The 23,144-nt window shown below is 35.5% G+C and overlaps 1 protein-coding gene across 2 annotated transcripts in view; it reads right to left on the bottom strand.

The window, feature by feature from the left end:
* TMEM232 (transmembrane protein 232) overlaps nucleotides 1-23,137 on the bottom strand; it is a 284,240-nt gene extending 261,103 nt beyond the window's left edge. For both annotated transcript variants that reach the window (XM_032335576.1, XM_032335577.1), the window contains exons 1-4: nucleotides 23,035-23,137; nucleotides 20,944-21,086; nucleotides 15,398-15,604; nucleotides 14,092-14,205 (exon numbers count right to left, since the gene is read on the bottom strand). The gene's annotated coding sequence lies outside the window, so the exon portion shown is untranslated. The remainder of the gene's footprint in view (nucleotides 1-14,091; nucleotides 14,206-15,397; nucleotides 15,605-20,943; nucleotides 21,087-23,034) is intronic.
* Nucleotides 23,138-23,144: the final 7 nt, after the last annotated feature.

The following is a 23,144-nucleotide window of genomic DNA, read 5'->3' as shown; positions in this document are numbered from 1 at the left end:
AGGAAAGAAATTATAGGAAGGAAGAATTTAAATTTAATATGTTGGACCCAGGAGTCAAACCCAACTTTGAATTGAAAACCCACATCCTATTTATGTTACTATATAAAAACTTATCCTTTCATATAATATAGCCTTTACTATACTTTAGCTATTGGATCAGCAAAACCCTTAGAAGAACAATATGGCATAGTAGTTAAGTGGATACAATCAAATTGATTTACTTAACTGCTTGTGCCTCAGTTTCCCCACTTGTATAATGGGAATAGTACCTCCCTACAGAGTTGCTGTAAGACATAGGTCAATATATGTAGATTGGTTAGAACAGAGCTTGGTATATAAGAAGCTTTATGTAGGATCTTGTGATCATTATTAGATTACTATGTTTCCTGCTTTCTAAAATTACTTGTAAATTTTTTTTACCTGTTAGATTACGCTTTCTCAGCTTGTCCTCATATCCACTTTTATTTTCCTTTTGAAGTATGTCTGAATACATTTTATGAGTATAAGACCAAAACTAGAAGACACTATTTCTGTTTAGTACAGTATTTAAATAGCAAAATGAGTTATTGAAATACGTAGTCAGATTTCCATTGAATTATTTTGCACTTAGTTTTTAAGCTAGGTAATTGTTAAAAACTGATTAATTAAGGTTCTAACAGGAAGCAGAAAACACACTCAAATGGAGTAACTAAATAAAGGGACTCCAAAGAGATGGGCAGAGTTATTCAAACAAACAAACAAACAAATACAATGAAATAATATCTGAGATGGTGCCATTCTCAAGTCTGGAAGAAGGGGCTGAAACCACCACTCTTGGAACTGAGGGAAAGAAGGAGCCAGAAAGAATAGCTGTAGGAAAGTGGTGTTTGATTTAAAAACAAACAAACAAACAAACCAAACAAACAAACTTTGGCCTTTGGTCTAGACATACAGCCCATCTAAGGTTGCCTGCTAAGAGGGAGACTAGAAACAGGAATTTTGATCTCACCCTTCTGTCCTTCACTCCAATTACCTGCCTGCACTTCCCATTAGCTAAGCCAAACTGGAAGCCAGAGAAGGTATAAGGCAGAGTGGAAAAGGACAGACAACGGATCTGAAAGGCCATCGGGAAAATATCCAGTACAAAATGGATTATAAACACAAAACATTATTATCTATTGCTATTGGTTATAGCAAGGTCTGCTTCTAATAATCTACATCCATTTGAATATAAGGTAAATGTATTTTTAAGTCAGTAGCTATACTGGGTTATTATATATAGGGATGTCACTTAGAGTGACCCTAATTTTAATATACAATATAAGTTTTTCCCAAACAGGACTAATATATTCAGGAGTTTAATTTTTCTTTAAAGTTTTTTTTTTTAATTTATTTGACAGACAGAGACCACAAGTAGGCAGAGAGACAGGCAGAGAGAGAGGAGGAAGCAGGCTCCCTACTGAGCAGAGAGCCTGATGTGGGGCTAGATCCCAGGACCCTGGGATCATGACCTGGGCCGAAGGCAGAGGCTTTAACCCACTGAGCCACCCAGGCGCCCCAGGAGTTTAATTTTTACCAGTGAACAACATCATATTGGATTCACATCAGATGTTACTACCTTAAAAGGAACTCAGGAAAACAATTACAAGCAATTTAATGATGGAGATAAAGCACACATAAGCACCAAACAACAATAATAAAGAAGCAGGGATATTCAAAAGGGTTAATTTGATAAATATGGTAACAAATGTTGCACATTTATGATTGCTACTATGTTTAACAAGTATTTATTGTGAGTCATACAAAATTATGAAGATAAGATGTTTAATTACACTAAAACAAAGTTTTCAAAAGAAGACAAAAAGACACCCACCATTCATAAAACATCACATATTCCAGAAATAGAGATTAGGAATACAAATTTGAGTCAGACATACTGTAAGAAAAATTACTTTTAAAAAATTAATTCCAAATGAATAGAAAGGGGAAAATATAGACAACCTAAGAAGAAAAATAATTGAAGGAAAACTGAATGGAAAGCAAACTGGTCTTTGTGTGCATGTGTTAGGCATACTGACCTAGAGCTCTTAGCCATTTAGTGATATATTTTATAGGATTGACTACAGTCAGCCATATTTTTTGATATTTCAAGAAGTTAGAGATTAAGTGTTTGAACTAATCATTGAAGCTATTTTCCAAAGATCCTGCACATCTGCTGGTACTAGTGGTAAGTATTTGCACCATCTGCTCAACACGCAAGTTCCACAATACCCTGTTGATGAGACTCCCCCAGATTGGATGGGTGGAAAAACTCAAAACTGCTGCAGAAGTTTTTACATGCTTCCTCTCTATTTCTGCCTTATCTTGGGAGTACTAATCTTGAAAGTAATAGTGCCAGTGCTTAACCAACAATATTTTATTATTCAAATACTATTTGAATAGAAGATAGTATGGCTCGCCAATGTATTTTATTAGTTAGGATTGCTTTTGACTAAGAGTAAAAGAGACAACAACCAAATAATCTCAAGTTTCTCAAAAGATGAATGTCCTCAAAACTGTTTCCCATTGAGATGTTAGAATTAAATCCTTAGTGGGGTAAATAAACAAAGAAAACAAGGTTTAAAATGACACCCCATTCTCCAAAGATACCTCAAAATAGAGAATCTAAAAATGTTATCAACTTTAACAGAATTTTTAGTTTTTTCATAAAAATATTCTTCATTAAGGACTGCCTGGGTGGCTCAGTTGGTTCAGTGCCTGATTCTTGACCTCAGGGTCATGAGTTCAAGTCCATCATTGGACTACACACTAGGTATGGAGCCTACTTAAAGTTTTTAAAATTTTTTTTAATTGCCCACTTCAGATAAATATGCAAGGTAAATCTGTGGATTTTTCATAGAATCAGTTTCTCAGTAGAATCCAAACCCTGAAGCTATCAACAAGGTATTATTATTATTATTATTATTATTGATGTGTGTACAGTAGGGCTTTTTTTGCATTGTATTACTGTAACTGGAGTCACATATAGTAGTCATTAGTGAAGCCAACACATCAAGGTTCTAACACCATATTTGATTAAAAAGTTTTGTTACACCATTTATTAAAACCTACTAGGGTAATCATTTGTATTATTTTATTCCTTCTCAGGACAGTTACATGCAGGGATATTGACTGGTGAGTTGTATTAAAAGGACAGAGAAAGACATATATCAAGCTCTTCAGTAACACCATCTGAAAACAAGAAAAGTAAAATGATGACAAGAAATTTTATTTTTCTGCTATCACATATAAGACACATTTCTTTTATTCTGCTGAGAGATCACACTCATTAAATATAAAAACATTAGAATGGACTTATTAAACTGGATTATTTCACTTTTATGTCATTGTCAAAAAATAGACATTTTTCCTGAATTAGCAAAACATTATGTAAATTTAAAATTAGCTTTTTTTAAGTTAAATAGATCTTTAAGATTGAAATACCCTCATACTCTCTGTAGTACCCAAAACAAATGGTGCTGACTGAATTTGTAGATTGAAATGAAAACAAAATCTTAAGTGAATAAAAATGATCTTAAGGATTGGATTGCTCTCTTTTTTAAATAAAGTCTTCCCTTGAATACTAAAATGAGAGATTAAAAAAAAAATCATGGCGTGCCTGGGTGGCTCAGTGGGTTAAGCCTCTACCTCTGGCTCAGGTCATGATCTCAGGGTCCTGGGATAAAGCTCTGCTCAGCAGGGAGCCTGTTCCCCCCACACACACAAACTCCCCACCCCGCTCTCTCTGCCTGCTTCTCTGCCTACTTGTAATCTCTCTCTGTCAAATAAATGAATAAAATCTTTTTAAAAAAAAATCATTATTTTGACAGCAACTATTTCTTAGACCAACCTCTTCATTTGCTCTAATTGTCTTGATTTATACAGCACTCCACCATAGAGGATGGTCTACAGTAACTCACATTTTCTTTACCACTTTCTAGGGATAGTTTCCAATAAGTTAAATAAATTCCACAGATTTACCTAGCATATTTATCTGAGGTGGGCAAAAGTGTGATTTTTACCTTTTACTTATATCAGATGTGATTTTTATATTAAATTATATCTACCCTTAAATTTATTCAGGTGCAGAACATCCAATATCTGGAATCTAGTTTCTGTTGTCTCAGCACTGAGATCATCTTCCCAAGGCTGACAACCATTTCCAGGTAAACAATTTCATGAGAGTTTTTCAGTACTGATCTTGCCTAATTGCACTAAAGTAACTGACTCTGCCTACCATCCCTTCTAGAAATAATTCATCTTCCTTTTTCATTTATCATGTCACTCCACTCTTGGCTTATCTCCCTACTTCTGTGAGGTCTCCTTCTCACACTTCTGTATGGTATAACAGGGAACCATGAAAGTGCAGGAATCAACAGCATGCTTTAAATTCTCGCACCAGCACAGATTACATCTGGGTCACTGTGTAAATTACTTAACTGTCAGGTACCTCAGTTTCCTCATCTATAAATAGGGATTATAATAGTACCTGGCATTGTGGCCACAAATGAAGGATTGCTGGCAGCCACAGAAGCTGAATGAAGCAGGAACAGATTTTTCCCCTAGGGCATCTGGAGGAAGTGCAGCTCTGCCAACACTGTGATTTATGCCTCATGAAACTGATTTTGGACTACTGACTTCCAGAATTGTGAGAAAATGAATTTCATGCCACCAAGTTTGTGGTAATTTGTTACAGCAACCACAGGAAACTAACACACAATTCATTGATACCTTCATAAATACAGTGAATATATTTTTAAATATTATTAGCTATAATGAAAAATTAAAATAAAAAGCCCAATTGTTCAAAATAATAATAATAATAATAATATGTCCTGTGAATGGGTTATTATTATCCAAGTGAAGAGTAATACTCATTACTTACTATTTGTTCTTTGTATAATATTCTTCTAATTAATTATACAAATGCATTAAGTAATAAACATTTTAGACATAAAAATACTATATAATAAATACATCACAATGTATGAACTTAAATGATAATTGTTGAATCTAAGCTAAAAGTGAATGGGGATTAATTTAGTAATCTCCCAATTTTACTGCATGATTAAAGTTTTATATAATAACATTTTTTAGAGTATTGATTCACACTTAACATAGGCTTAATCAATTTCTTCTCAGTAAGTAATTAGAACTCATGAGGCCACCATATATATCATATAGATAGATAAATAAAGATATATATATTAGATATGATATATATTAGATTCTAATCACTTAATCAGCTCTAAAACATATGTCATATTTTATGAAAACCAAAAGAATAAACAGAACACTTACACAAAAGCTGCTTTTAAAACTGCAATACAATTATTTAAATTAGCTTGTCATTTTCTTTTATTCTTATGTTCATTCTTTCTCCCCAGAATACCTTTCTAAAGTTTTCTATAATTTTATTATTTTTAATGACTTTTTAGAATTTCAACAATGTTAGCAGATCCTATGCTAAAGAGATAAATTTCTAAGCCACTCAAGGTTACAGGATTTGGATCAGCATGGGAAAATAAATTTATAGGGAAATCTCACCTATTAACATAGTTGCAAAAATTCTAAATAAAACACAAGGAAACCAAATCTAGCAATGTCAATAAAAAATAATTCATTACAACTAAGAAGACTTAGTCGAGAAGAGCAAGGATGATTTACCATTATAAAAATATATTATCACAGATCATAACATTGATGGACTTAAGACAAAAATGTAGAAAATATTTTTATATATACTAAAGATTAATTCAGTTAAGTCCATGATTCATGATTCAGTTAAGTCATGATTATAGAAACAAACAAATTTTTTAAAAAGTCTGCAAGGTAGAGATATCAGTTTTCCTTAATTTAATCAAAGCTATCTAAAAAAAACTAAAAGAAACATGAAATTAACAACAGAATTTTAGAAGTTTTGTCTGAAAAGCCAGAAATAATGCAAAGGATATCCTTATTCTTATGACTTAATTCAATGTTTATATAAGCAGTCCTAGCCAAAAAACAAAAAGGAGAGACAGAAAAAAGAGGTATAAATATGGGGAAAGAGGGGCAGTATATTAATTTAAAAATATATAAAAATTTCAGAAGAATATGCACATACAAAAAAAGAGATTATATCCAATTAAAAAAATATTCTGAATAAACAGTATGAAAAAGGTAATACAGAATTCAATACCAGTAAAGATAACTAATTAACACAAGCTTTTGGCCTCTATCTTTAAAAACAACTTTGTAGGGGTACCTGGGTGGTGCCCCTGGGTGCTCATTGAGTTGGTTAAGTCTGCCTTTGGCTGGGGTCATAATAAAATCTTTAAAATAAATAAATAAAAATAAAAACAACCTTGTAGAAATAACAGATTTGAAATCCAAGAAATTATCAGAGAAAAACCCAGAACTAAGCTACTGGGGAACTGAAAGGCTATTGTGAACTAATATGCACACAGGTGGAGAAAGACATAGACAGATAATGTGGCTCTAAGAAAATAGATTAGTAAGTCAAGCAGGCAATAAAATAGGAAATCAGCTAAGGTACAGAAGATTTAAACAATATAATTAATATAATATACTAAACAAACCAAATAAAATTCTGTATTCAATCAAAGAATATGCATTCTTCCCAAACACACAAATATAATTTCTAAAAATTGATCACATTCTAGTCTGGAAAGCAAGTCTTACTATATTACAAAAAGTAGGTAATGTACATAGTAGATTATATTTCCTGGCATCAAAACATAATAAGTAAGTAAAAAAAAAATAATAAGTTAGAAAATTTTAACAAAAAGATAAATTAACCCTCTATATAGTGGGAAATAGAGCACCAAATTCTGAGTCACCTCTGGATCAAGGAAGAAATAACAATGAAATTTCACAATACTTAGAACTAAATGATAATAAAACATTGCATATAAAACCATATTTAATAGGTAATAGGCAATTGCTTCGCAGTAATAAAAAGCAAACTACTGCTACATGCACCAAAAATACATTGAGTGAAAGAACCAAACACAAAAGTACATACTATATGATTCCAAATACATGAAGTTTAAGGCAAAGCTATTCCATGGCTATAGTCTGTAGGAGGATGAGACGTGGGGCTGGAGACTAAATGGAAGGTACAGATGGAAATGTTAGATACTGGAGGTGCCAAAGTGACTATAAATATGTATCAAAACTCAGTATAGAAGACCACATTTTTTTTAAATGATACAACAATATCTCCTATACTGTATGTTGTCTGCAGTGTGGCCTTGTCATTGCCTCTCAAGAGATGGAATCTAAATTTACTCTCTCTATGAATCTGGACCTAACTTAGTGATTTGCTGGACTGACAGGTGCACAGAAGCAAAACTGTGGCGCAATGAAATCACATTATAAAAAAGCTTTGCTGCTTCCTTCTAGGTCTTCTAAGGATGTTCTCTCAGAGTCTAGCCACCATGATGGGAGGCCAACATCACATAGAAAGTGATGCATAAGAGCTTTGGTTGATGGCTCCAGCTGAGTACCAAGCCAGGCCCCCAGCTGACAGCAAGCAGCAACTGCCAGCCATGTGAGTGAGCCATTTTGGACATCCAGCCCAGCCAAGTCTTTGGATGACTAGAGCCTCAGCTGACATCCAACTGAAATCACAGGAGAGACCCGAAATGAGAGTTACCCAATTGTGTATAATCAACTCCAGGACCATGAGAGTAGATTTTTAAAAAATTGTTTAAGTCACTAAGCTTTAGAATGGTCATGACCAGAAATAGAGACCCAGAATACTCATTGAATTGTACAATGAACCTTCATGCATTTCACTACAGACAAATTTTACCTCAATAAAAATAAAATTATAAGAGAATATATCACATTAGAATTAAATTTACTGACATAAAAGAGAAGTAAAAATGAAAATGGCTCAGACAAAATAGAAGTGTATTTCTCTGATATTAAACATCTTATTTTTTAATTTTTTTAATTTATTTTCAGCGTAACAGTATTCATTGTTTTTGCACCACACCCAGTGCTCCATGCAATCCGTGCCCTCTCCAATACCCACCACCTGGTTCCCCCAACCTCCCACCGCCCCCGGCCACTTCAAACCCCTCAGATTGTTTTTCAGAGTCCAAGGTCTCTCATGGTTCACCTCCCCTTCCAATTTCCCTCAACTCCCTTCTCTTCTCTAACTCCCCTTGTACTCCATGCTATTTGTTATGCTCCACAAATAAGTGAAGGCATATGATAATTGACTCTCTCTGCTTGATTTATTTCACTCAGCATAATCTCTTCCAGTCCCATCCATGTTGCTACAAAAATTGGGTATTCATCCTTTCTGATGGAGGCATAATACTCCATAGTGTATATGGACCACATCTTCCTTATCCATTTGTCTGTTGAAGGGCATCTTGGTTCTTTCCACAGTTTGGCGACCGTGGCCATTGCTGTTATAAACATTGGGGTACAGATGGCCCTTCTTTTCACTACATCTTTATCTTTGGGGTAAATACCCAGGAGTGCAATTGCAGGGTCATAGGGAAGCTCTATTTTTAATTTATTGAGGAATCTCCACACTATTCTCCAAAGAGGCTGCACCTACTTGCATTCCCACCAACAGTGTAAGAGGGTTCCCCTTTCTCCACATCCCCTCCAACACATGTTGTTTCCTGTCTTGCTAATTTTGGCCATTCTAACTGGTGTAAGGGGTATCTCAATGTGGTTTTAATTTGAATCTCCCTGATGGCTAGTGATCCAAAGCTTGACAATTTGGGATCTGTTTGGCAGATTCACACTCACAAGAAACCAAGTCTGCATCTAAATCTTCCTTTCATGGTCATTGTCAGGCCCCACCTTGTTCTGGGTTTTTCACTGGCTTGTGTAGCATCAAAACAATGGGGAGCCACTATTTGTCACTATGTTGTATTGATTCCCATCTTCAAAGGAGCTCTGTTAATCAAGCCTCCTTCTAAGCCCTTCTGTCATTCTCTCAAATCAGGACGGCATTACCCTGTCCTAAACTAATACCATAACTTCTTTTTTTTTTTTTTAAAGATTTTATTTATTTATTTGACAGAGAGAGCTCACAAGTAGACAGAGAGGCAGGCAGAGAGAGAGAGAGGGAAGCAGGCTCCCTGCTGAGCAGAGAGCCCGATGTGGGACTCGATCCCAGGATCCTGAGATCATGACCTGAGCCGAAGGCAGCGGCTTAACCCACTGAGCCACCCAGGCGCCCCAATACCATAACTTCTTATCTTCCAGTCTCCTTCTGATCTCTCTTCCTCTAGCCTCATCTTTTACATGACTGCCACAGTAACTTTTCCAAATATAAATCTCTTGATCATTGCCCAGACCCTCTCTCCTGTTCAAAACCCTTTAACATAGACCTACCACCGACAATATAATCCAGAGTCAGACTAGGGAATATTCAGATTGCAGGAGCATAAAGTTTGAGTATATGGATTATGTCAACATCAACTGTGTTTTTTTAAATCGCTCATTATTTTACTTGCTACTGAAAAATTAAATTATATTTATCAGGTATAAATCTTAATTACAGATATTTTATGCCAAGTGTGATGGGAACTGGATTATCTCATCCATTCTGGACCCTTTACTTATAAACAACAAATATATCTATTTTATCAAGTGGCATGAGGGGAAAAGTGAAGAGATATAAAACCATGTCCCTTTTGGAAATAGTTGAAAGACTAAACATGTTTAATTTGTAAAGGAGAAATATAAATGATAGAGTATGACAGATGCCTCTTAAATATGATAGCTTTATATATTTTAAGACTTCTCACTTTTTGTTTCTACTTCTCTATTCCAAGGAGAGTTATATATATCATATATACATATCTCTGGCTCCACCCCATCTTAAAAAAGCAAAAACAAAAAATTAAGCTCATTGAAGAGATGACACTGGGTGCCCTGTAAGGAGGGGAAAAGCTTTGGGGTGTGTGGAGAGCAATGTTTCCTGGAAGGTAACATAGGTCATTCAGAGCCATCTCCTTTCTTGTGGCAGCATCCCCTGGAGGTCACCGTACCATGGAAGAAATGTCGGGGTATGTCTGGGTACTGCATCTTGAGAGACTGGATCCCACAGTATAACAGAGGCATAAAAATCTTTTACCAGTCTCATTGTGGCCCCAGAAAGGATGCCAAAACAGAGAGGACCCCACAGATGTGACAACTGCCCCAATGCCCCATGGTGACTCTCCAACACTTTCATGATGTGTAAGTACCTAGGACTTCAACAAACGGCCTGTAGTTTGCTACAGTTGGTGTTTCCCAAACTGCAATTCTTTTACTATTCCTGAGTAATATTTTTTAATATTAATATATTAATATTTTTTAATATTCCTGAGTATTCAGTTTCTGGCAGTTTGAGTTTACCCCAGTTTACCTCTTTATTTAGGTTGATATTCATCATAGGAAGCCATTCGGCTTTGATACAAACTAATGTGATCAATGGTCTGTAAAAAAATTGGAAAAATGGATGTAATTGTCCATGAATTCTTTTATTGGGTTCATGTTTATGCCAGTACTTTTTTATTCACTTGCAACATTCAATATAGAAGATGAAATTTTTAAAAAGTACACACACATACGTACCAACATATAAGCTAGAAATAGAAGTCTGTTTTGACCATTTTATATTTAGCACAGTCAAACAATACTCACATTATTCATTGTAAGTGGTTGCCAGTTAGGGAATTCAATTTGGTTCAGTTTTCCCAAAAAAATAAAAGTGCTAATCATGTCTGAGCTTTCTATGTTTAAAAGATGGTCTCTTCCTCAAGAAATTATAATCTGAAGAAAAAAGATGGGCCTGTAAACCAACATTATCACATTTCAAGATGCTGAATTCTATGAAAGAATTCCAGGTAATTTTAGAGGAGGAAAACTGCCTAAGAAAAATATTTGGTAAATATTACATTCTACAAATATATACCAAGACCTGAAAAAAAGTGAAATTTTAATTTAAGTATGATAAGATATGTTTTCCATCTATCTGTCTCTTAACAGGATTCTTTCTCTATTTTGCCTGAGTTCAAATAATGTAAATGTCTTTACCTAATGAGTAGAATACTTAAAAACTGGAAGTACTTAACACAATAGAATTTCATTGCAGCCCCACACTATGAAATAATATGGTGGCCTGTAATTGTTCTCTTGTAACTTGAAACAAGAATAAATCAAAATCTTAAGGTCATTCCTGAAGGAGTAAAAAAATCATTAGAGAAGAAAAAAATGGAGCAGTGCCTGAGCGTCTGACTTTGGCTCAGGTCACGATCTCTGTTCCATGAGAGAGGGAACTCTGCACCAGGTTCCCCACTACTCAGTGGGAAGTCTGCTTGTTCCTCAGCCCCTCCCCCCATTCATGCATATTCTAACTCTTTCAAATAAAACCTTTTTGTAAAAAAAGAAAGAAAGAATGGAACAAAATCTCTGAAGAAAGACAAATTTTGGATAGAGAGAGCCAAGAAAAATAAGATTATGAAGACTAAAAGCTAAAGACCAATGAAGATATAAAACATAAAATGCTGCTAAGCTTTCCAAATAGGGGAAATGCCTGATTGGTGGCTCAATAAACAAAATAGAATTGACCATGAAAAAATGAACACTGAACATGAGTACTGATATTCAGAAGACAGACTACAGAAATGTAAAAGGCTTCATGGTGTAAAATGTCTTAATACATGCATAAAAAATTTTTTAAGTCTATTTATTTATTTATTTATTTGAGAGAGAGAGAGAGAGAGAGAAAGCATGAATGGGGGAGAGGCAAAGAGAGAAGGACAGAGAATCTCAAGCAGACTCCCTGCTGAGTGTGGAGCTTAAGTCAAGACTCCATCTCAAAATCCTGAGATCACGAACTGAGCCAAAACCAAGACTCAGTCACCTAGGTACCCCTGCATGAAAAAACTTCTGCTGAAAATTACACTGATGAATTTTCTAAGGTGATATCTGCTGCAAACCTTAGTTCTGAACCTGATGAAAGAGTTCTGTACTGCTGCTATGTTCTAGAAGAAATTAACCATGGCTGGGGAAAGGAAAATTGCTGGTTTTAAGGACACTAATGCTGGTTGGCTGTTCTTAGGGTCCTGATGTTGTAGGATGAACTTGGCAGTGATTAGGAAAACCCAATGTCCATAGTATGTGAAGGATATACTCGATCTGTTTATGCATCACTGAGTAAACAAACAAGTCTGAATAGCCAGAGAAGTAGATGAGTGACCTAAGAGCTGAATGACCACTGTACCAGGTGTGTGAAGTTATTATAGCAATCTTGTACAAGAAGAAAAATATAAAATTTATTCTTCTCAATAACTGTTCTCTGCATCCCCTCCTGGACTATAAAAGGCATTTGTTCAATATTTGTTTTTACCACTTATGCAATGTAACACTAGTGATAAACACATGTGGCCATGAAATTTTATATCCTATAAATTTAAGTATAAACTTGTCTTAAATGTGGATTTGCTGATGCAGAGATCCAAGAATCCAAGAAGATGTGATGAGTTCAGTCTTAATGATGCCATTAATGTCAATTACAAATGTATGTATAGATACGTATTTCCAATTCTCTTGAGTATGCACAAGGAGTGAAATTATAGGATCTTGTGATACCTCCATATTTAACCATCTGAGGAATTGCCAGATTGTTTTCCAAAGGGCTACACTATTTTACATTCTCACCAGCAGTGCCTAAGGACTCTAATTTCTCCACACACTCACCAACACTTGTCTTTTTATTTTTAAGTTTATTTAAGTTATCTCTACTATACCCAATGTGGAGCCCAAACTCCCAACCCCAAGATTAAGAGTTGTGTGCTTCTCTGACTGAGCCAGCCAAGCACATCAAAACTTGTCTTTTTAACTACAAATATCCAAATGGGTATGAAAAGGTTTTATTTGAATTTTCCTGATGGCTAATGATATTGAGAATTTTTTCATGTGCTTAGTAGTCATTTGTATATTTCCTTTGAAGAAATGTCTGTTCAGATCCTTTGCCCATTTTTAATTGGGTTGTCTTTTATTAGTGAGTTATAATTATTTTTTATATCTTCCAGATACGAATCCTTTATCAAATGTGTGATTCCCTGACATTTTCTCCCATTCCATGGATTATCCTTTCACTTTTTTGATGGGTATTCTTTGAAGCACTAAAGTTTGTAACAATGATGACACATTGGGTCTGTTATTTCTTTGACTGCACATGCTTTTGTTGTCATGTCCTAGAGACCATTTCCTCGGAGTCACAAAGATTTAGGTCTATGTTTTCTTTTAAGGGTTTTTATAATTTTAACTCTTACATTTAGCTCTTTGATCTATCTGAGTTAATTTCTGTAGATAGTGTGAGATAGGGTTCCAACTTCATTCTCTTGCATGTGATTTTTGTATATTGATCTTGTATACTGCAACTAGGCTGAGCTTCTTTATTAGACCTAATAGTCTGTTAGTTAATTCTTCAGCATTTTCTATATATAGCATGACATCTACAAACAGAGATTGTTTTACATTAAAAAAAACAAATCTAATTGTTTTTATGGAAATACAAGCAAAAAAAAGGGTACAGTTTTTAGTTTTGAATAATAATTCCCATATATGTTTTGTGGAATACAGATTCTTGGGATATAATTACCTCCTAAAAGGTTTTGTTGTAAAATAAGTTTGGGAAATACTGCACTAAACAAAATTAAATAGGTTTGCATACCCTAAGATCTCTAGAAGTAGTTAATATCCACCTGTGCACTGCAAATCTCCCTAAGTAGCAGTACAATATATAATTTTTCCTACACTTGACCAGGAGAAACCTTTAGAACAGTATCTCCTAGAGTCACAAGCATGAAATATTTGGGGAAATTCTAACTGATATCACTAAACTATTTTTAGCACTTGTGACCATACCCCTTACTACAAGTTCTGGATGGACAATTAACTTCAAGAAAGGAACACTTACCAAATGAATCATCCTAATGAATGGTTCTGATAATGAATCAGATGGTCAATAAGATAAGAGCATTAGTCATCAAGATAAGGACTCATACAAAATAGTTCTTACTGAAATAAAAATCTGGTACTCACCTTGAATCTAAAGATTTATGCGGACCAGCAAAACAAAAAATGTTTACAAATTGCAGAAATATGTTTCAAACAGCTCCAGCAAGCTGTCCAAGTGCTTGGCAGTTCATCCGCAACCTGGAGTAGACCCAAAATTTTTAAAAAAAGAGAAAGAGAGAGAGAGAGTTTTTAACATTAAGCCCTAGTGTATTTTTTAAGCTGATTAAAACAATGTTGGAAAAGTACACTTTAAAAGACAATTTTAGAGAACTAGACAATATTAAAATTTTATCGAGCCTTTGCGTGGGTAGCATGATAAAAGAATACAAGACTTAGACTGTAACCTTAAAGATCAAATGATAATTTGATTGGGGGCATCTGGGTGGCTCAGTGGGTTGACCTGCTCTTGGTTTCAGGTGGTCCTGTATCTTACAGTGGTGAGATGGGGGGGGGGGTGCCTTGGCCTCTACCCTTGGCAGGTAGTCTTGGAGATTCTCTTCCTTTGCCCCTCCCCCCACTCACATACGCACACTCTCTCACACATAAATAAAGAAATCTTTTTTAAAAAATAATAATCTGGTCAAAGACCACCAAAAAGATAGAATCCATTCAGACACATTGTTAAAATAAAGTAAATAAGGTGATCCTAGTATCACCTAACTCCACATATACACAAAGATTTTTCCTAATCAACAGCTCATACCTTTTTCTCAAGATTGTCTTTTAAAACTCTTATTTCACATCCTCAAGATACCCCCCAACACACACACACACACACACACACACACACATACACACAGCGCCACACACTTCCCCAAACTTCTGAACTTTCTCTTTTTAAGATCAAAAGAGTCTGCGTATAAAAAAAAGGCGTGAGGCGGGAGAATTCACCAACTATATAAAGACTTGAAGGCTGTTCAGCAAGGCAAGGAGGGTTCCGAAGTAAAGGTTGCCAGGAGAACAAGCAAATCCAGTCCAGAAAAAATAAGAGTTTCCCCAATGATATTAAGAAAGTTACCCCACCTACTTTAGTATCCCCAGGGAAAAAAGCCATTTCCTTATGAAATTACTGGAGGCTGATTCCCCCACCTTCTCCCTCCCTGCCCTCGCGGGAGTTTCCGCACTGGATTGCGGAGATTTCTTCCGAGGGGCGGGAGTGGTGGGTCCGGGCGAGGGGCATGAGTAATAGAAGCTCCTTCCAACAGCCAGAGCTATAGAATCCTGGAACAAGGCTCAACACACTCATTTGTGGGTCTTTGTGGGGCTCCCGGCCGCCCCCATGGTGGATGTGACCGCCTGAGCCCCTCAAATCCTCCGGAGTGGGACTCACCAAGGTTCTCGAGGTCGCTGGGGAATGAGGCTGGTTGCTAAGGACGCTGAAGGAGTCACTTTAAGAGCCTGACGGTTGCTCTTTCAGAGGCTGGGCTTAGCCAATCAGAACGTGTAAATGCAATTCCACATTCCCTTCCGCTCCTTCACTACGTGTGTGTTCAGTTTCCAACGAATAGATGCAATGATGTGTGGAAGACATCATTAGCTTTAAAATACAATCATAAAGCACAAAGTAACGATTCGTTTTAAATTCTGTACATACGTTGGCTACGCAGCCGGTAGCTCCGGGGAGAAAGGGTTTGGGAGTGCTTTAGCGGCTCCTGTTGAGGAGTCTAAATGCGTCCTCCAAAAACTTTGCCTGCCCCCAAATCTAAATTTAAAAAATAAAAACAATGTGATTGCTATATAAAGGTAGCTGTGCCTTCTAATCCAATTGCTGTTTCTAAGCTCCTTTTGCATAGAATATCTAAACCTGCCAATGTTCTCTGCAGTTAGGATAGTGAGTAATCAAAGCATCCACAGTGTTTTGCACGTACTAAGTACAAGAGGGAGAATTTAAACACAAAAGAATGCCTAATTTCTTAAAAAGATTTTATTCACTTGACACAGAGAGAGAGAGAGAGCACAGGCAGGGGGAGTGGCAGCAGGCAGAGGGAAAGGGAGAGGCAGGCTCCCCACTGAGCAGGGAGCCTGATGTGGGGCTCCATGTGGGACTCCATGTGGGACTCAATTCCAGGACCATGACCAGAGCTTAAGGTAGATGCCTAACTGACTGAGTCACCCAGATGCCCCAAGAATGCCTAATTTTTAAAGATAGGATCCAATAAAATTAATTTAAATCCCTATAAAATTCCTACCTATCAATGGGTGAGGAATGTCAAATATTCTACAAATGTTCACAAATGTTTCAATGGAAGCATATGGAACAGTGGAAACAATATGGAAGAGCAATTCTGATCAAATTCAAAGCTAATATGCAGGTATTGCCCTGGTGAAATAACTGCTTTAAAAAAATTAATAACTTCAAAAGAGAATTTAACTGATTCAAACTTGAAATACATCAATCCTGAATTATTTCTGTTTATAATAAGCACCAAATAAGTCTTTTTATTTTTTTTAGTATATTTGATATTTAAAACAGAAATAATTGGCCCAAACCCACAAAATGTACAACACCAAAAATTAACTTTAATATAAACTGCAGACTTTGGGTGATTATAATGTGTTAGTGGAAGTCTATCAACTGTAACAAATGACTACCCTGATGGAGGATGTTGATAATCAGGAGCTACGTATGTGTGGGGTTAGGGAATACCTGGAGGATCTCTGTACCTTCCTGTTAATTTTGCTATGAACTCTAAGAATAATACTTTTTTGTAAATAGTCATTTAATTCTAAAAAATGATAAAGTTTAATAAAACAGAAATTACAATATCAGGTCACAGGCTTTTCTGAAACACTTTCCTCCTAGTAGATCAGTAAGAACAAAAGTGAAATTGAGAAACACTATAAAAGATGTATCTCAGAAAGCAAATCTTAGAGTGCCAATCTCACAGAATGTGTTCTAAAAAGGGAAAAGAAAGACATAAATAATAATAAAGAACAGCAGGGGGAAAAACCTCTTCGATCAAAAAAAAATTTTTTTGAGGGCGCCTGGGTGGCTCAGTGGGTTAAGCCACTGCCTTCAGCTCAGGTCATGATCTCAGGGTCCTGGGATTGAGCCCAGGATCTGGCTCTCTGCTCAGCAGGGAGCCTGCTTCCCTTCCTCTCTCTGCCTGACTCTCTGCCTACTTGTGATCTCTGTCTGTCAAATAAATAAAAAATCTTAAAAAAAAAATTTGAGACAGCAATCAAGAGTGTTCACCATATTCCAGCCATAGCAACATTTTTCTAGATATGAGACAAGGAAACAAAAGCAAAAATTAACTATTGGGACTTCATCAAAATAAAAACCTTCTGCACAGCACAGGAAACAATCAACAACAACAAAAAAGATAATCTATAAATAGGAGAAGATAAATGTAAATGACACATCTGATAAAGGGTTAGTATCCAAAAATATAAAAAGAATGTAAATAACATCCAAAAACAAAAAATCCAATTAAAAATAAGCAAAAGCTATGTACAGACATGTTTCCAAAGAATATAACCAGATGGCCAAAGATGCTGAACATCACTTATTATCAAGGCAATGCAAATCAAAACCACAAAGAGATATCACCTCACACCTGTCAGAATGGCTAAGCTCAAGAACACAAGAAACAAGCAGTATTGGCAAGGATGGGGAGAAAAGGGAACCTTGTGCACTGTCAGTGGGAGTACAAACTGGTGCAGCCATTGTGGAAAATAAGTTGGATGCTCCTCAAAAAATTAAATATAATACTACCCTATGATCCAGTAATTCCATTACTGGGTATTTACCCAAATAATATGAAAACACCAGTTTAAAAAGATATCTGCACCCCTATGTTCATTGTAGTGTTATTTATAATAGCCAGAGTATGGAAGCAGACCAAGTGTCCTTCAATAAATGAGTGGATAAAGAAGGGTGATGTATATATCACATTATTTGCATATAATGGAATACTACTGAGCCATAAAATGAATGAGATCTTGCCCTTGCAACAATATAGATGGATCTAAAAGGTATAATGCTAAATGAAATAAACCAATCAGAGAAAGACAAAAAACATGTGATTTCACTCAGATGTGGAATTTAAGAAACAAAACAAACGAAAAAAGTAGAAAAAAGACAAACAAACAAAAAAAGACTCTTTTAAATATACAGAATAAATTGATGGTTACCAGAGGGAAGGTAGATGGGAGCAATGGGTTGAAATAAGGGGGGGGAAAAAAAGGAGTGCTTACCATACTCTAAATAAAATGAGTATGGAAAGACTGCAGCACATAAACATAACTATTTTTTTTTAATTTCCTGAGATCTAGAAAAAACACTAGAAGCATTAAAAATACAAAGTGTTAAACAGATTACTCACAACAAGAAAAAAATGTTGGATTAAAAACTCTTCACATTTTAAAATCAGCTGATTCTGTAGAGCATTCCTAAAAAAAGTAGCTCGTCATTAATTCTATGTCGAAGACAGCTAAGGGCATGTTTATATAAGGGAGAATTCAAAAATTCTTCTCCTACTCCTCTATACTTTAAGATGAAACTATTCAAACCACACAAAGAGCACACCACTTAGACATTAATCAAAGTTACGAACTCGAAAATGCACAAGTTATGACTGGAAACATCTGATGTTAAGCTCTGAAACCAGATATACCTAAACGATTAATTTCCCCCTGGTCACAAAATGAAAAAGACAAAAAATTTTTTTGAAAGACACATGTTTTTAGCTTTTGTAATCCAGGTTCAAGTAAAGAAGTGTGAGAAAGGGAAAGGGGCAGTCCTCAATTTTCATAAGGACAGGCAAAATAAAGATGTTACACTATTGTTACGTAGAGGAATTCAGTTAGATCCAAAATTCATACTGTACACTAAATGATGGCTCTCAAAAAATAGAAATATATAACATGTTTTTGTAAGCAAATACTTAGTGACATAAATATAGACCTTGGCAAGTAGAAACCATGAATCACTGAAGGAAATATTTCATAGACTATAAAAAAAATCTAACCTCTTAAAGTTACCATATAAGTTATATGTGAGTACATCTCAAATCCCACAGAGTGAGCATGTGTGTGTGTGTGTGTGTGTGCGTGCACGCATGTGTATGTTTTAGAAGAATGAGAGTGAAGAATGAAATATTTTTTTAAGTTCATTTGGAAGAATAATGGGCAGATTAGCCAAGAAAATTACAAAAAAGAAGAAAGGATATGACGGTGCGGCTTAATACATATTAAAACTTATTGTGAAAATTTTTTCTTGGTCCATATATACATTTGAAATAAATAATTTCAATATCTTCAAATTCCATCCTTGAGAAAATATATAGCTGCATCATGGTAGCTAACAGGGTGACTTGCCATAGTAGTGCTTAATAAATATTGCTGGGTGAATTCCTGCATAAAAATGTAGATGATTTTATCTGGTGAGCTAAGTTCAGTTTATGAATTTCTGAGTAAAATATTAGTATAAATGAATGACCTGCTTCTTTTGTATGTTAGCAGGTCATATCATTTTTTGCCAGTTCTTGAAGATTGTCAAAATAATCTATATTCTTCACTTGTATTTCAGCTTAAGTCTGACTGAATAATGACTGGACTTTTTTTTAAAGATCTTATTTATCTACTTGACAGGCAGAGATCACAAGTAGGCAGAGAAGCAGGCAGAGAGAGAGAGAGGAGGAAGCAGGCTCCCCTCTAAGCAGAGAGCCCGATGCGGGGCTTGATCTCAGGACCCTGGGATCATGACCCGAGCCGAAGGCAGAGGCTTTAACCCACTGAGCCACCCAGGTGCCCCACAATGACTGGACTTTTAAAAATACATACTAAGCTATTTCAGAACTATAACTATTTCCATCATATGAGTCTTTCCAAAGCAAACTAATCCTTCAAATTTATTTACTAAGGGAGAAGGCAAAAACAAATCAATCCATATCTTTCTATTAATAATACAACTTTGTGAAATTTTTCCTAATTGTTTATATTTGATGCCTTCAGTATCCTCCATCCACTCATTGTTATGTAATAGTTTAATTGTGCTTGTTTAAAAATATGAACACAAATTGTTCGATAACCTCCCTTTAGAATTGGAGCCAAATTCTTTCTACATAGTATTGGCTTGGATTTAGTGACTCACTTCTAGAGATTAGAACGTGACAGAGGTGATGAGGTAGACTTATGTCATAAAGACTCTGTAGGATACTCTTTGCTTTCTCTGGAATCATTTGTTCAGGGGAAAAGTCACCTATCACTTTAGAAGGACACTCCAGAGTTCTATGGAGAGGCGGTCCTGGGTGGCTTAGGTCAGTTAAGCATCTGACCCTTGATTTCGGCTCAGGTCATGATCTCAGGATTGTGAGAGTGAACCCCGAGTCAGGCTCTGTGCTGGGTGTGGAGCCTGCTTAAGATTCACTCTCTCCCCCTCCCTCTGTTCTCCTCTTCCCTTACCCTCTCTCCCGCTCACATGCTCAGGCGCTCTCTCTCTATCTAAAAAAAAAAAAAAAAAAAAAAAAGTTCTATGGAGAGCTCTATGTAGCAAGGAATTAAGACCTCCTGACAGCAAATCAGCAAGAAAAGGAGGCATTGTTTCCACAATTAACTGAGTGAGTTATCTTGGAAGTGACTTCTCCAGTCCCAGTCAAACTCAGTTAAGTCTAAAATAACTGCACCTCAAATTGAAGTCTTGACGCAATGTCATGAGAGACACAGACCCCCCCACCCCGTGTGGTAGTACCAAATCCCATATATGCTTTTTTTCTTCCTATACATACATTCTCATGATAAAATTTAATTTATAAATTAAGCACAACAAGAAATTAACAACTGTAGTTAATAATAAAATAGAACAATTACACTGTAATAAGAGTTTTGTGAATGTGGTCTCTCTCTCAAAATACCTTCTTGTCCAGTACTCACCCTTCTTCTTGTGAGGATGTGAGGTGATAAAAGGCCTGCATGATGAGATAAAGTGAGATAAATGCCATAGGCATCGTGATGAAGCATTAGGCTACTATTGGTCTTCTGACTATACTTCAGAAGGAGGATCATCTGTTCCTGGCCTGCAGTATACTGTGGGAAACAGAAAAGCAAAGGCAACTGAAAACCTGGGAAAGGGAAACCATAGATTAGGAGGCACTTCTCTACTGTCTCCTACCTGAGCCACTTACAGTGCCTACTCAATAGAGGCTTCCACCTTTGCCCCATACAGAAGTCACATTGGTCCTTCAAAAACATCATTAGGGTCATCTCATTCCTCATCTCAGCAAAGGCCCTGCTAAATCTGTCCTGTATTCTCTTTCTGCTCTCAATGAGCCCTTGCTCACTAACTACCTAGCTTGTCATCAGGACTTTACACTTAACTTCTGCCTTGAAAATGTTTCTTCCAGATATTCACACAGGGCTCATTCCTTCACTTCATTTAAGTTTGTTTAAAGATCTCTTCCTCACAGAGGACATCCTTGACCAACCAATCTAAAAAACACTGCCTCTACCACTGACTTGATTTTATTAAATATATCATGTGTCATTATTCGACACTGCATTATGTTTGTTTCATTATTTGACATGATTTATTTATCTATTAGTCATCTCCTACCTAGAACATGAGTTCTAACAATGCAAGGACTTTGGCTTATCATTCTAACTTCATTGCTTAGAACATTAACTGTACGGAGGATAGGTGCTCAATAAATATACTTTGCTTAAAGGACCACATAGATTAATCATTTTAATTAATAATTAATGGATAATCACTTGATATTTGGTATCCTGACAATTTTTCCTGTTATGAGCAATTATGTCATGGACATGTGCATAAGTAAATATATATACCTTATATTTGTTTCCTAAGATTTAGGAGTCAAAAGATTATCATTTTCATGGTTTTTTAGACATTTTGTCAAATAGCCCTCCAAGAAAAAGTTGTTATATTTTATGCCACACTAGAAATGAATGACTGCCACTTTCTTCTCACATTGCATGACAATGTACATTTTCCCTTTTAAACATTGTCTTTTAAATAGGGGAAATATAGCTATTAAGTTTTCCTTTCTTCAATTACTGGCAGACATTTTTTCACATAAAATGGCAGAGGCATTTCTTAAATTTTATTTCTTTTTTAATTTTTTTAATTTTATTTCACATAAAATGCTGAGGCATTTATTTTATTTCAAAATGGCGGGCATTTTTTTTTTTAAGACTTACCTCTTCATGTTATTTGCTTATATTTCTACTGATATACCCTTACTTATTGCTAAGAGCTTTTTTACAATAAAGTGACTCATTGTCTTTATCATGTTAAAACGTAGTTTTTCCTAGTTTGTGATTTTTCTTTCAATTTTGATTACTATGTTTTCCCTTATTTATTTGCATACAGAAATTTAAATTTTATATGATCAAATTGATTAGTCTTTCCATACATGGTTTTTGACATTTCTGTCACTTTTAGAAAGTTTTCCAACTGACTATTTGAAAAATAACCCCTTGTTATTTTCTCCCAATATTCAATCTTTTTAAAAGTAAAGAAAAAAATACAATTTTATTGCAGCTGGAATTTATGTGGGGGTGAGCTATGAGGAGGGGCTGTTATTGTTTCCCCCCCTCAACTGGCTACCCTGCTGTCCTTCTTTTACTAATTCATCTTTTCTTCATTGATATGGATGAGAAATTGTGAGATGCTATGGTTTTTATATTAAAAGTGCACACATACACATAAACACAGGCCTTTCTCTCCTTCTCCTTTTAAGAAGCAAGTTTAGGACCTGAGCCAAATGCAGCTTTAATTCAATCATTTCTAAGGAACAGAGAAATATTTTGTATTGCCATGCTCAGTAATTAATTTGGTATTAGTACTTGAGTAATACTGGATACTCAATATTATATATATATATGTGTGTGTGTGTATATATACATATATGTATATATATATATTTAATATTATATAGTAATAGCAGATACTCAATACTCAATTGTATTGAGATACTCAATACAATTGCCTAAGCCACATACCAACCCAATGAATGAAGTTATCACTTCAAAGAAAGGGTCGCGTCTGGATGATTAAGAATCGTGTGTCAAGATTCTCTTCTGAAAGCCCTCAGAATCCTGGACGTTCAGTG

The sequence above is a fragment of the Mustela erminea genome, chromosome 3, assembly GCF_009829155.1.
Source record: "Mustela erminea isolate mMusErm1 chromosome 3, mMusErm1.Pri, whole genome shotgun sequence".
Taxonomy (NCBI): Eukaryota; Metazoa; Chordata; class Mammalia; order Carnivora; family Mustelidae; genus Mustela; species Mustela erminea.
The sequence above is the reverse complement of the archived record's forward strand: the minus strand, read 5'-3'. Positions and strand labels throughout refer to the sequence as shown.